Genomic DNA, 11,957 nt, shown 5'->3' with positions numbered 1-11,957 from the left:
GAGTGCTTTGTGGTGAAGTATAAGAAGGAAGGCTATACTGGCAAGTGTTTGATGGTCTAGGGTAGCAATTCAGAACCGAGAGGATATGCTATTGATGGTGGGAAAAGCATTAAAGAGCTATTTTTCTGCAAAGACAATCACGGAGCAAGTGAAAGAATGCGAGAAGGTGGTTGACAAGGTACATTCTATTCTCGAATATCATAATATCCCAACATCCCCTTATGATTTTGAATTAGATGACTTGCGTTATACTATTTCTAATTTTAGTGATAGTTTTAAAAGAACCCGTCTCAGTAATTCTAATATGAATGATTAACTTAACATCTGAATGATTAACTAAACATGATAACATTTAAAAGTGAAGATATAAGATTAAGAATAGATGCATTGGAAGTAGAGCTTAATAGATCACGAGATGATATTATTTACCGTAAAAGAGATAGTATTACACTTGGTTACATAGGAATATTTTTTGTTTGATTGCTATTAATATTACTCAGCTTCATTTGGATTGTGAAATAAGGAAATTTTTGCATAAAATGATTTTACCTTTTCTTGAATTAAAAGATGATGAAATTGATGTTGAATGCTATAAATGCAAATCGATTGTTTCCTCAGATGATGTTTCTGATTCTTACAGGGTTGGGCGTGAGAAAATTGAAGAATATATTTAGCCAAAGACCATAAAAACATGTTGAAATATATGTTAAATGAAAAAAGATAAAAAAGAAATCAAATTAAGTGCTATGCAGAAATATGACTTATTATGCAAGAAATTGAGCTCAGAAAATACTATTGATTCTGAGAATATTTCTGAATTTGATGAAAGTGAAATGAGTGAAATATCTGTAGAGGATGAAATTGATTATTCTGCTTTTGTCCAAAATTTTAATGAACCGAAGAAAAATATGATTTAAGAAAACTCAATCGAATTTGTTCGAATTGTTGAAAACAAAGGTTGAAAAGTTTTAAAAGAAGAAGCAACCATTTTTCTGAAAGTTCAAATAGTTCCAAATAAAGTTTTCGTAAAGAAACGACTAAATAAAAATGATACATATGAAGTAACGTCCCTGGTTGTTGATGATAATGTGAAGGGGTGCGATGAATTCTTCTGGTCAAAGCCAATATATAATGCGGATGAAACAAAAGGTCTTTCAGAAATGATCTCTTTGTAAATAAAAGGAAAATACGTTTCAGAACCATTTAATCGTGTGGAGCTTTGTTACAAAAAGGCCGGACCAAGTGGGACAAAAGCTGTTTCAAGTGAAACCTCTTTGGAACATAATGAAATGCCAATCAGAAAGGAAAAACCGAAATCTAACATTGACAAATCTGCTGAAGAATTGATTGCAAAGAAAAGACAATTAAATGCTAGATATAGAAAGAATTTGAAAGAAAGCATTTTTGGAAGAAAATGAGTTCCCATCAAAGTTATGTCAACACAACATGATCTTTTAATCAAAATAAAAATACGTCTCATATTTCGAAACCAAAATCTTGTTGTTCATCAATGTCATAGTTTTAAAAACCTCTCGCCAAAACCAAAGTTTTTAAGGTTGAAAACAAAGTTGCTTTAGAACCAGAGATTACCCTCAAAGAATACGAAGAAAATTTGAAAAAGGAAGAATAAGTATTTTAAAATAGAATGACACCAAAAATCAAAGAATATATTCAACGAAAATCTAATTTTGTTGAAATTAATCTTTATGACAACAAAGTTAAGATTTTTAAAATGGATAAAGGGATGAATTCTACTTTGAAAAGAAAAACTTTTTCGGTTGACAAAACAAAAATTTTCTGTATTCAAAAGAAATCATCACAAGGACCCAAGATGGTTTGGGTTCGTAAAACGCTCTAAATTTTGTAGGTCATGCGTGACGAACAGTATGATTCAAAATGGTACATCGATAGCGGTTGTTCTCGTCACATGAAAGGAAGGAGAGAGGTGTTGCAAGAGTTTCAGACTTTAAAGGATGTCGGAAGAGTAAAGTTTGGAAACAATGCCACATGAGATATAAAAGGATATGGCATGATCACAAATGGTGAATTCACAATTCGGAAGGTATGTTACGTTCGGGGATTACAACATAATATAATAAGTGTTTCTCAATTGGTTGTAGCTACAGGACTGAAAATGTCTTTTGATGAAGAAGGTGTAGAAATCATTGAAAAGAAATATAAAGCTATTCTTCTGAAGTCTAGAAGGAAAAGAGAGATGTATCTTCTGAATTTGAATCTGATCCAAGTAAAACCTGCTTTTTGCTTGCTTATGAAAGCATCATCGGAAGATAGTTGGTTGTGGCACAAAAGGCTTTCTCATCTGAATTTTAAGGACATCAACAAGCTCGTAATTGGTGATCTCGTACACGGGCTACCATGTAACAACGTGAAATTCAAACCCATTTTTTTTCAAATTTAAAAACACATTTGTCTCAATAAATACAAAATGTCACAATGTCAAATCATCATATCCCATATAAAAAAATTATATTTCAAAACTCTAGGATCCTCTAAATCATAACTCAATCGCTGATGTGTGTACAATTAGGCGAATGCCTTCCCATGATCCGTAGAAGTACCTGAAGCACATAACACATAACACGGTAAGCACATAGCTTAGAGAGTTCCCCAAAATACCACACATATCACATTAGCCACTCGAGGCTAACTCAATACAACCCTTTGGTCAATGTGTTCCAGTGGAGACCCTCCGGTCCTACTACTCGTGAGGACCTGCTGGCCCTAACTTAATAAGTTTACAACAATAAGCATAAATCACAAGAACAACATGCAAAGTAGCACAATAAAACAAATAAGCACATAAGGCATCTCATTCACACAAGGATACCACTCATGGTAAGTAAAGTGAGAAGACTCACCTCGCAAGCTAGTAAGTACAAGTCTCGTGCTCGAAAATCTCGAACTAGCCTCGGCCTAATACACAGGACAACCACCTCTAATAAATACTCTATTCGTACTCAATTTCACTAAGGTTATTCTCTATTTCTCTTAAATTCTTGGAATGGGTAAAAGATCATTTTACCCCTCCATGGTCCCCATTACTCATGCCGGCCAACACTAAAATCAACAGAAGTCAAACTCTAGCCAACAGTCCAAGTTTGATTTGACTCGCCGAGTGCACTCCTGTGACTCATCGAGTCTAGTCAAATCTCAGAAGCTTCGTGAAGGTCCACCCCGTTGAGTTAACCGCTAACTCGTCGAGTTATAGCATGGTCAACTCATCGGGACAAACCCTAACTGACTCGTCGAGTCGACTCCTCGACTCGGCGAGTCCGTTCAGGCTCTTTTCACATTCAGACAATTCCAAGGCATAAAAGCTTCCCAAACTCTAGATCTACACTCTTGAGGCTCGTTTATCACGTAAAGCCACAAGCTTTACATCCATGCATGGTACTTAGGGCTTGAAATGTCAAATATATACTTTACAAAGGGTTTTTCACTCAAGAGCATTATTATGGCTAAATAAAGCAGGGACTTTTGGACTCTAGGGACCTCACATGGTCCAGATCTAAAGTCCAAACCTCTATATTAACTCAAAAAACTTAAGGTCCTCATGTTAGATGGATAAAAAGCCCTAAACTCCCAAAATCATGAGATCTATTTGATAGGTTTTATACAGACAATCCTATGTGTGCATGCAACCCTAGATACGAATCTATGTTTTCACTATTAGTTATACTACATTATGAACACAAAAGGAAACCTAGAATGCATCTACTATTTTCGAAATTGACATAGCAGAATAGAATACATACCTTTTGTTGTTATATAGTAATAACAACTAATTCCTTGAGTTTCCTTAACTCTTGAAAGCAAGTACCAGAAGTGTAGTACCTCTAATGGCTCAAAACACACCTTGAGTGAGAGGATGAATATGATAGAGAGAACGAAAGGTACTAGCTCCAAAATTAAGCCCTAGTAGGGTTTTCCCAAGCGGTCATCAAATTCTAGTGCCTTTAGGGTGCTATTTATACTTGAGACTAGCTAGGGTTTCAAGGTGGAAACCCTAATCCCTTAGCTTAGGGCCTAAGCAAGTCCATGGACTCCTTTCCCTAAGCCCATAGACGAAAACTCCTAGACCCTTCTAGGATTTTCGTTCAAGCCTTAATAAAGGTGATCCAATAGCCCAAATCTCAACTATCAAATAATTACAAAACAACCTATGTACTTTTAATTAGTTCCTTTAGTCCCGAAATTAATTCCTAATTAATTTTTGATTAAATACTAATTAATAATATGATTACAAATTAATTTATTATTCATATAATATATTAACAAATCATATTTATACCCTAATTTATTATTCTTAACAATAAACTAGTCTCTCTCCTCAACAATCATCTTGTCTAGTCACTAGTGTGAAGGAAACCTAAAAGGACCATGCACACTGACTGCCTAATCTCTCTGCAATAGATATGAGTCCAACATTTTCTCCTATAAAGAAGCTTAAAGGGAGGCATACCAATGCTTGAATGATAGCTGTTGTTGTAAGAAAACTCAGCCAAAGGTAGATAAGTGTCCCAAATTCCTCCAAAATCCATGACACATGCATGTAACATGTCCTCAAGCGTCTGAATCGTCCGCTCACTCTGCCCATCGGTCTGCAGATGGTATACGGTACTAAAGTGTATCCGGATAACCAACTCCTCATGAAATCTCTTCCATAATCTGGAAGTAAAGCGCACATCTCGATCTAACACTATTGAGGTCGGCACTCCATGCCGATCTACCACTTCCCTCACATAAATCTCGGCCAATCTCTCTATAGAAGAACTCTCACTGATGGCGAGGAAATGGGCGCTCTTTGTCAGCCGGTCCATAATCATCCAAATCGCGTCAACCCCGTGTGCAGTCCTCAGTACCTTGGTGATAAAGTCCATAGAAATATGTTCCCACTTCCACTGGGGAATCTCCAAAGACTGCAATGGACCACGTGGATGCCGATGCTCTGCCTTAATGTTGCGGCAAGTCAAGCATCTCTCGAATACCCAAGCCACATCCCTCTTCATACAGGGTCACCAGTAATCCCTTTTAAGGTCCAAATAGATCTTGGTGGCCCCAGGATGGATTGAGAATCTCGACTTGTGTGCCTCCTCCATCAGTATATGCCGAGCTCCGCCTGTATAAGACACCCAAATCCACCCTTGAAAGGTCATAAGCCCACGACTATCTGTCACAAACTCAGACACCTACCTAATTACCTGCTCCCTTTTTGTGGTTCTCCGGTCTCACGGCCTCCACCTGGGCCTCTCAAATGGTATCTAAGATTGGATTCATCACCGTCATCCTCATACATATATCATGGATCGGAGCACCCTTGGCTCTACAGCTCAGGGTGTTGGCTACCACATTAGCCTTGCCCGGATGATACAGGATCTCGCAGTCACAATCTTTCACCACATCCAACCATCTCTTCTGTCTCATGTTTAGGTTGGATTGATCCATGAGATACCTCAAGCTTTTGTGGTCCATAAATATGGTGCACCGAACTTCGTATAGATAATGGCGCTAGATATTAAGGGCAAACACAACCGCCCCCAGCTCCAAATCGTGAGTGGGATATCTCATCTCGTGAGGCTTCAATTGCCTCGATGCATATGCTATTACATGGCCCTTCAGCATCAGCACTGTCCCCATCCCTGATATAGATGCATCACAATATACCACAAAGTCCTCCACCCCCTTAGGAAGGGCTAACACCCGGGCTTCGCATAACCTCTGGCGAAGTGTCTCAAATGAGGCCTGCTGCTTGGGACCCCAAATAAAAGTAACACCCTTCCGGGTCAACCTGGTGAGGGGGATGACAATCTTGGAAAAATCTTTGATAAATCTTCGATAGTAGCCAACCAATCCCAGAAAACTCCTGATCTCGGATGGGGATCGTGACACCTCCCATCACATAATTGCCTCAATCTTTTCCGGGTCGACCAATATCCCATTCTGATTAACAAGGTGTTCCAGGATCTTGACCTCTCATAACCGAAATTCACACTTGGAGAATTTGGCATATAGCCTCTTCGATTTCAAAATCCCAAGAATCTCTCTCAAATGCTCATCATGCTGTTCTCTAGATCTTGAATACACCGAAATATCGTCGATGAACACGATCACTGATTGATCCAACATGGGCCTGCACACCCGGTTCATAAGATCCATGAACATCGCCGATGCGTTGGTGAGTCCAACAGGCATCACCACGAACTAGTAGTGCCTATAACGAGTCCTAAAGGCCGTCTTTTAGATATCCTTCTCAGAGACTCTCATATGATGATATCCTGACCTCAAATCAATCTTGGAGAACCAAGACGCCTACTGTAACTGATCAAACAAATCTTCGATCCTCAGAAATGGATAACGGTTCTTGACCGTCAATTTGTTCAACTCTCGGTAATCAATGCACATCCGGTGTGAACCATCATTTTTCTTGAAAAAAAGGATCGGTGCTCCCTACAGCGAGCTACTTGGTTTGATAAACCCCTTCCCCAACAACACCTAGAGCTGCGAGGATAACTCATGCATCTCTGGCAGCGTAAGGTGATAAGGTGCCCTTGCGATAGGTGCCGCTCCCAGAACCAAATAAATCTAGAACTCCACTTGCCTCTCAGGAGGCACGCCTGGTAACTCCTCAGGAAAAACATCTAGAAACTCTCTCACTATCGGAACCTCAATAGAAGAACTTGGTGTCTCGGTAGCAACCCATGTATCCGACACATATGCTAGAAAACCCATACAACCCTACTGAAGACTCTGCCTCGCGTTGGCAGCAGAGCAGAAGGCCGACCTAGATCTGGTACCCTCGTCAAACACTGTCAGCACTCCCCCACTAGGGTCTTGTATAGTCACCAATTGACGATCACAGTCGATCACGACTCTAATATGAATCAACCAATCCATGCCCACGATGATACATACATCCCCCATCGCAATTGGTATTAGATCAATTGGAAACTTGACACCAAAATTCTCCAATACACACCCTCGGTACACATCAGTAGCGAAAACCACATGCTCGTCAGCTATAGAAACCCTCAAAATATCGACTGAAAGCCTCTCGCTGGATACTAATGTGATGACTAAAAGCTAAGGACACGAAGGATCAAATCGCACCCGAGTCGGATAACACTAAAGCAGGTACAGATCCCACAAGAAATGCACCTAAATAGAACATAGAACGAGCACAATAAATTTCAAAATAATTAGATAAAGGGAAAAAAATACATACTAGCCACGACATCAAGTACTACACAGACCTCCTCTGCTGTCAGCTGAAAAGCTCCACCACTAGCACTCGGAACCTTGGCCTTCACTGGCCGACTATCAGTAGCATGCAAAGCAGCAGGTAAAGATCCATGTGCTTCTCCCTGACAAAGCTGGGGGTACTCGGCCTTCCGATGGCTGATATGGTTTTAGTGGAAGCCAACTATAAACTCCTTGGGGAAATCCTTTACCATATGCCCCTCCTTGCCACACTTGTAGCAAATCCTCACTCAGAATGACCCCTCGTGACTCTTGCCGCACTTTACACAAGTGCATCCCTTCTGGCCCCCAGTCCTCGAATCAGTGGGCTTAGCCTGCTTAGCTGCTAGCTGCGATTGCGCTGGCCTCTGATCTCTCCCCTGAGACTCTGCATCCTCCCTAGCATGAGTCTCCAACTCGGTCTCCCTCCTCTTGGAATTTGCCTGAAGCTCAGCAAATGTCTGATAACATGAGTTCGCCACGAAATCGTGAATATCCTTTCTCAAAATGCCCAAATACCAGCTCATACATGCCTGCTCTATCACCACATGCTTAGGGCAAAATAGTGCCCTCTCATGAAACATCCGTGTAATCTCAGTCACCGACTCTGTCTTCTGCTTGAGAGACAGAAACTCCTAGGCTAACCATTCCGTTTGCACTGGGGGAACATACTCATCTCGAAACATCATAGTGAACCTCTCCTAAGTCACTGCAGCGTGCTCTGCAGGAGTAAAACTGGCTGTCACAAACTTCCACCAGTCATTCGCTCCCAAGTGAAGCTGGTTTAGCGCGAACCGTAGCCTAAAATGATATGGGCATGAACAAGTGTAGCAACACCCCTCGATATCAGAAATCCATCTTATCGCAACAATCAGATCCTGTGTCCCATCAAACTCTGGTGGCTTCGTGTTGCTGAACTCCCGGTATAGCAACGAATCAGCCCCTGTGGCCTGGCAGCAGCAACAACTGCGGTGGCTGCAGCAGCAGCCGCCTCGGAAACTGCGGCATATCGCTCATCAAATGTCTTGATCAAAGTGGTCTTGATAGACCCAAACATCTTCGGAATAGCCTCTCGTATGGCTGCGGCTACCTCATCATGAATCATCTTACGAATCTCATCATCGCTAACTCCACTACTCCCTGGGGTGTGGCGTGTACCTACCATGATGTCTCTAAAACACAACACAAAAATCATTAGTGTAATACCCTGTTTATTTATTAAATAAATAAACAGATTAATGAATGAATAGTAGCCCTAAAATCAATAATGATTATGTAGCAGGGTGTTGGTCTCGAGGGTTAATTGTCACGATTCTAGAAGTTTGAGGTATTTATAAGATTAATGCCTTGTGTTCGTAATTAATAAAGTAAATGAGTGAGATTTATTAATTTTGATAAATGGTTTGTATATATATACTTTAAGTCCAGGGTCCATATAGTATTTATGGGAAACTTCTGTTAAGGGGGGGGGGGGGGGGGAATCAAGCTTTGGGAAAAGTTGTAATAGCACCAAAACCTCTAGGGCCACTTCTGCCAATTTTCGAAAAATGGGTTCCATGTTCCCATGTTAGCCGACAAGCATGAATCGGAGATAGCTGAAGGCTTATTGTGGCTACCTGCACCAGAATTTGCTACCTTCGATCGTGCACCATCCACCTTAAATAGAGCCCCAATTTTGATTGCGTGCGACGTTTGTGTGTGTGTGTAGTAAGAGAGAAAGAGAAGAATTAGAATGGAGCCTTTCGGTAATTTTCTGATCATTAGCTCTACAAGCTGCGAGTGAATCGAGAAAAAAAAGAAAAAGAAACGATATGGAGGGGGAAGGAGCCGTGATCTATCAATGAGAAAGCAGCGATTGAAAGCAGTAGCCGTTCCATTCTTTCCTAATCAAGGGCTTAGCGTTGTATAGAAATGTTCAGGAAGATTTTGAGTTTCAGTGAGGTTCTAAATGAATCCTGGTTCCAACGAGTTATATCACAGAAGGTAGTGCTTAAAGCCATCAATGGCAATGGCGACTAGCAGGGTGTTTGACCTTCGCTATGCCCTTGATGAAATCGCTATTGGCGCCTTCAAAGAATCAAGAACCAGGAAATGGATTAGATAGCCTTGTTCCTCTCCAAAGACGATGACGGAGGCTGCTGAGCGCTTCTGACAAACGACCATTGTGGGCCGGAGATGAGAGCTTCGCCGGAGGTGAGGCTATCGCTGGAGTGGGAGTGCGGAAACAATCAAGGAAGAAGGTGATGTTTGGCATCAAAGCTGGAAGCGACGCATGTACCGCCTCCCTTGACCCCCCCTGTTTGGATACTTAGGTATGATTCATTTTGGGCTAATGAATTGTTTATTGGGCTGGTAAACCAATTGGGTAAATAATGAAGCTATCTAGTACTGGACTCGGAAATTTAGTGCGCTAGCAAAACTTTATTTGGCCCGGTTATATATATATCAATTATCACATGAATAATTATATGACAATTGGATGGACCATATTTAATTAAATACGGTTAGCTGTAATCACTTATACAAACATGATTATTGATGTAGACCGGGTAATATTAGGTCATGGAGTTAAACATGAATTATGATGGGGAGATGGTGAATTATAAGTAGGTGGGTTTACCCAAGAACACGTACACGGACTAGAATATTGGACTAGGCTTTAGGATAAGGCCCATTGGGTAAGCTTGGGCCCAATTGGAAAAATTAGGTATTGGCCTATTGGATTTCCAAGGGTTTGGATCAAAATAAATTGTTGGGTCTTTAAAGTAAGACCATGTAAGGGATCCTGGCCCAATTTAGAAAATTGGGCCATAGTTGGGTTTTAGTTGACCATCAGACTATCAGACTATTGGGCCTTGGGCTTGAATCAAGCTAAGTTAGGGGTAAAGTAGTCTTTTACCCAAGCAAGGACTTAAGGATATGTATTTGGGATCCAATTATTAATTGGGTTTAATTGATGTTGACAGCTTGATGATCGATCAGCCAGCAGCCCGAGATTTATTCGAGAAACTTCAGCAGTGCGAGGTGAGTTACCTTCCAGTAGCGGTGGGTCTAAGGCCACAATGATGGCCCACCAGTAAGAGTTGTATGTTAGATGATTGTCTTTGTGATATCATTTACGTTTCCTACTACCTGATATGTTATATGCTGGCATGATATGTTATGTGTGATAGTAGTAGAGTTCGGTTGTTAGGACCGAAGGGTAGGTCAGACACCCCAGATACGTCTGATAGTATGTGATGATATGTTTGCATGCTGGCTTTTTATGTTATATGAGATAGAGGTAGTATGAGGGGACTAGTCCCCGAGGGTCGGTTGTTAGGACCGACGGGTAGGTCAACACCCCAGAATGGCTTGACATGGGTAGGTCAGCGCCCCAGAATGGCTTGACATGGGTAGGTCAGCGCCCCAGAATGGCTTGACATGGGTAGGTCAGCACCCCAGAATGGCTTGACACGGGTAGGTCGGCACCCCAGAATGGTCGTACCGGGTAGGTCGGGCACCCCAGAATTGCCCGACAATATGTATGCTATGTGATTGTATGGTATGTGGTATGATGGGGGAGCTCACTAAGCTTTGTGCTTACGGTTTTTAGTTTTGGTTTCAGGTACTTTATTTTCAAAGGAAAGGAGCCGGCTCGATCGCAGCGCATCACACTATGTTTTCCGCACACGAGATCCTTGGGGATTACGCTCTGATATGGTTTCATGATACTATGTTTTTTATTACTGTCACTTGGGTCTTGACATGAGACTTTATTATGAATGTTTTTATACTGATGGTTTTATGTAATAACATAAATAAAAATGAAATTTTTGGCCTGTATTTTTGGGATGTTACAAGTTGGTATCAGAGCCTTGGTTTGAGCGATTCGGACATACTCTCGGGTGTGTCTGAACTCAAACTAAGGGCTTGGTATGAAAATTTTCAAAAGTAAAACCATTTTATAAAAAGGAGTTTGAAAGGAATCTTAAAAGAGAAAGGAACTTTGAGAAGAACAAAGTGTGTGATGCGTGCAATCAGCCGAGCTCAAGTAAGTTTTCCCCAAGATACCCATACATGCTATGATATGTTATGTTACGATATGAATATGAGAATTGCATGCTAGATTAGGGCTAAGGATCTAAGAGGATGCATTATATGCCTATTATATGTGCTTGTAGACTTGCATGCTAGTACTGATCAGTCAGTGATAGGATAGCCTGTTTAGGTTATGCCTGATTGTATGAGCCTTTTAATTGCATGTACAGATTCCTGATTAGAGGATAATATGATTTGATTGGAATATAATGGTTAGATTTTCCATTGTCTGAATGCTGCTTGCTTTGTGCTTTGTGGGACTCTTAGTAATGTGAGTTAGCTACTAAGTGAATATGCTAAGTCACATGTGGCACAGGGTGGATAATCTCAGAGTGCTAGATTTGACCCTATTGCGCAGCTCTCATTTGAGTCTAATCGTTATAGGGATGAGTCTGCTACTTAAAGGATTATCTGATCTTTGTTGCATGTGGCTATATTCATGAGGTAGCTAGTTGACATTACTGGGAATCTTTCGGCAGCTGAGGACTGGGTGAGTTCGGGAACCTAGGGAAGCCTAGGATATATTTCAGTGAGTTAGTAGTGAGGCTCAGCTATACTTGGGTGTACCGGTTGAGGAAGTGACTTGGAGGATCCGGGAGGATTGCTGAGGAAAGTATGGA

The sequence above is a fragment of the Lactuca saligna genome, chromosome 7 (genome assembly GCF_052625555.1).
Source record: "Lactuca saligna cultivar CGN05327 chromosome 7, ASM5262555v1, whole genome shotgun sequence".
Taxonomy (NCBI): Eukaryota; Viridiplantae; Streptophyta; class Magnoliopsida; order Asterales; family Asteraceae; genus Lactuca; species Lactuca saligna.
Note: the sequence above shows the minus strand (reverse complement) of the source record.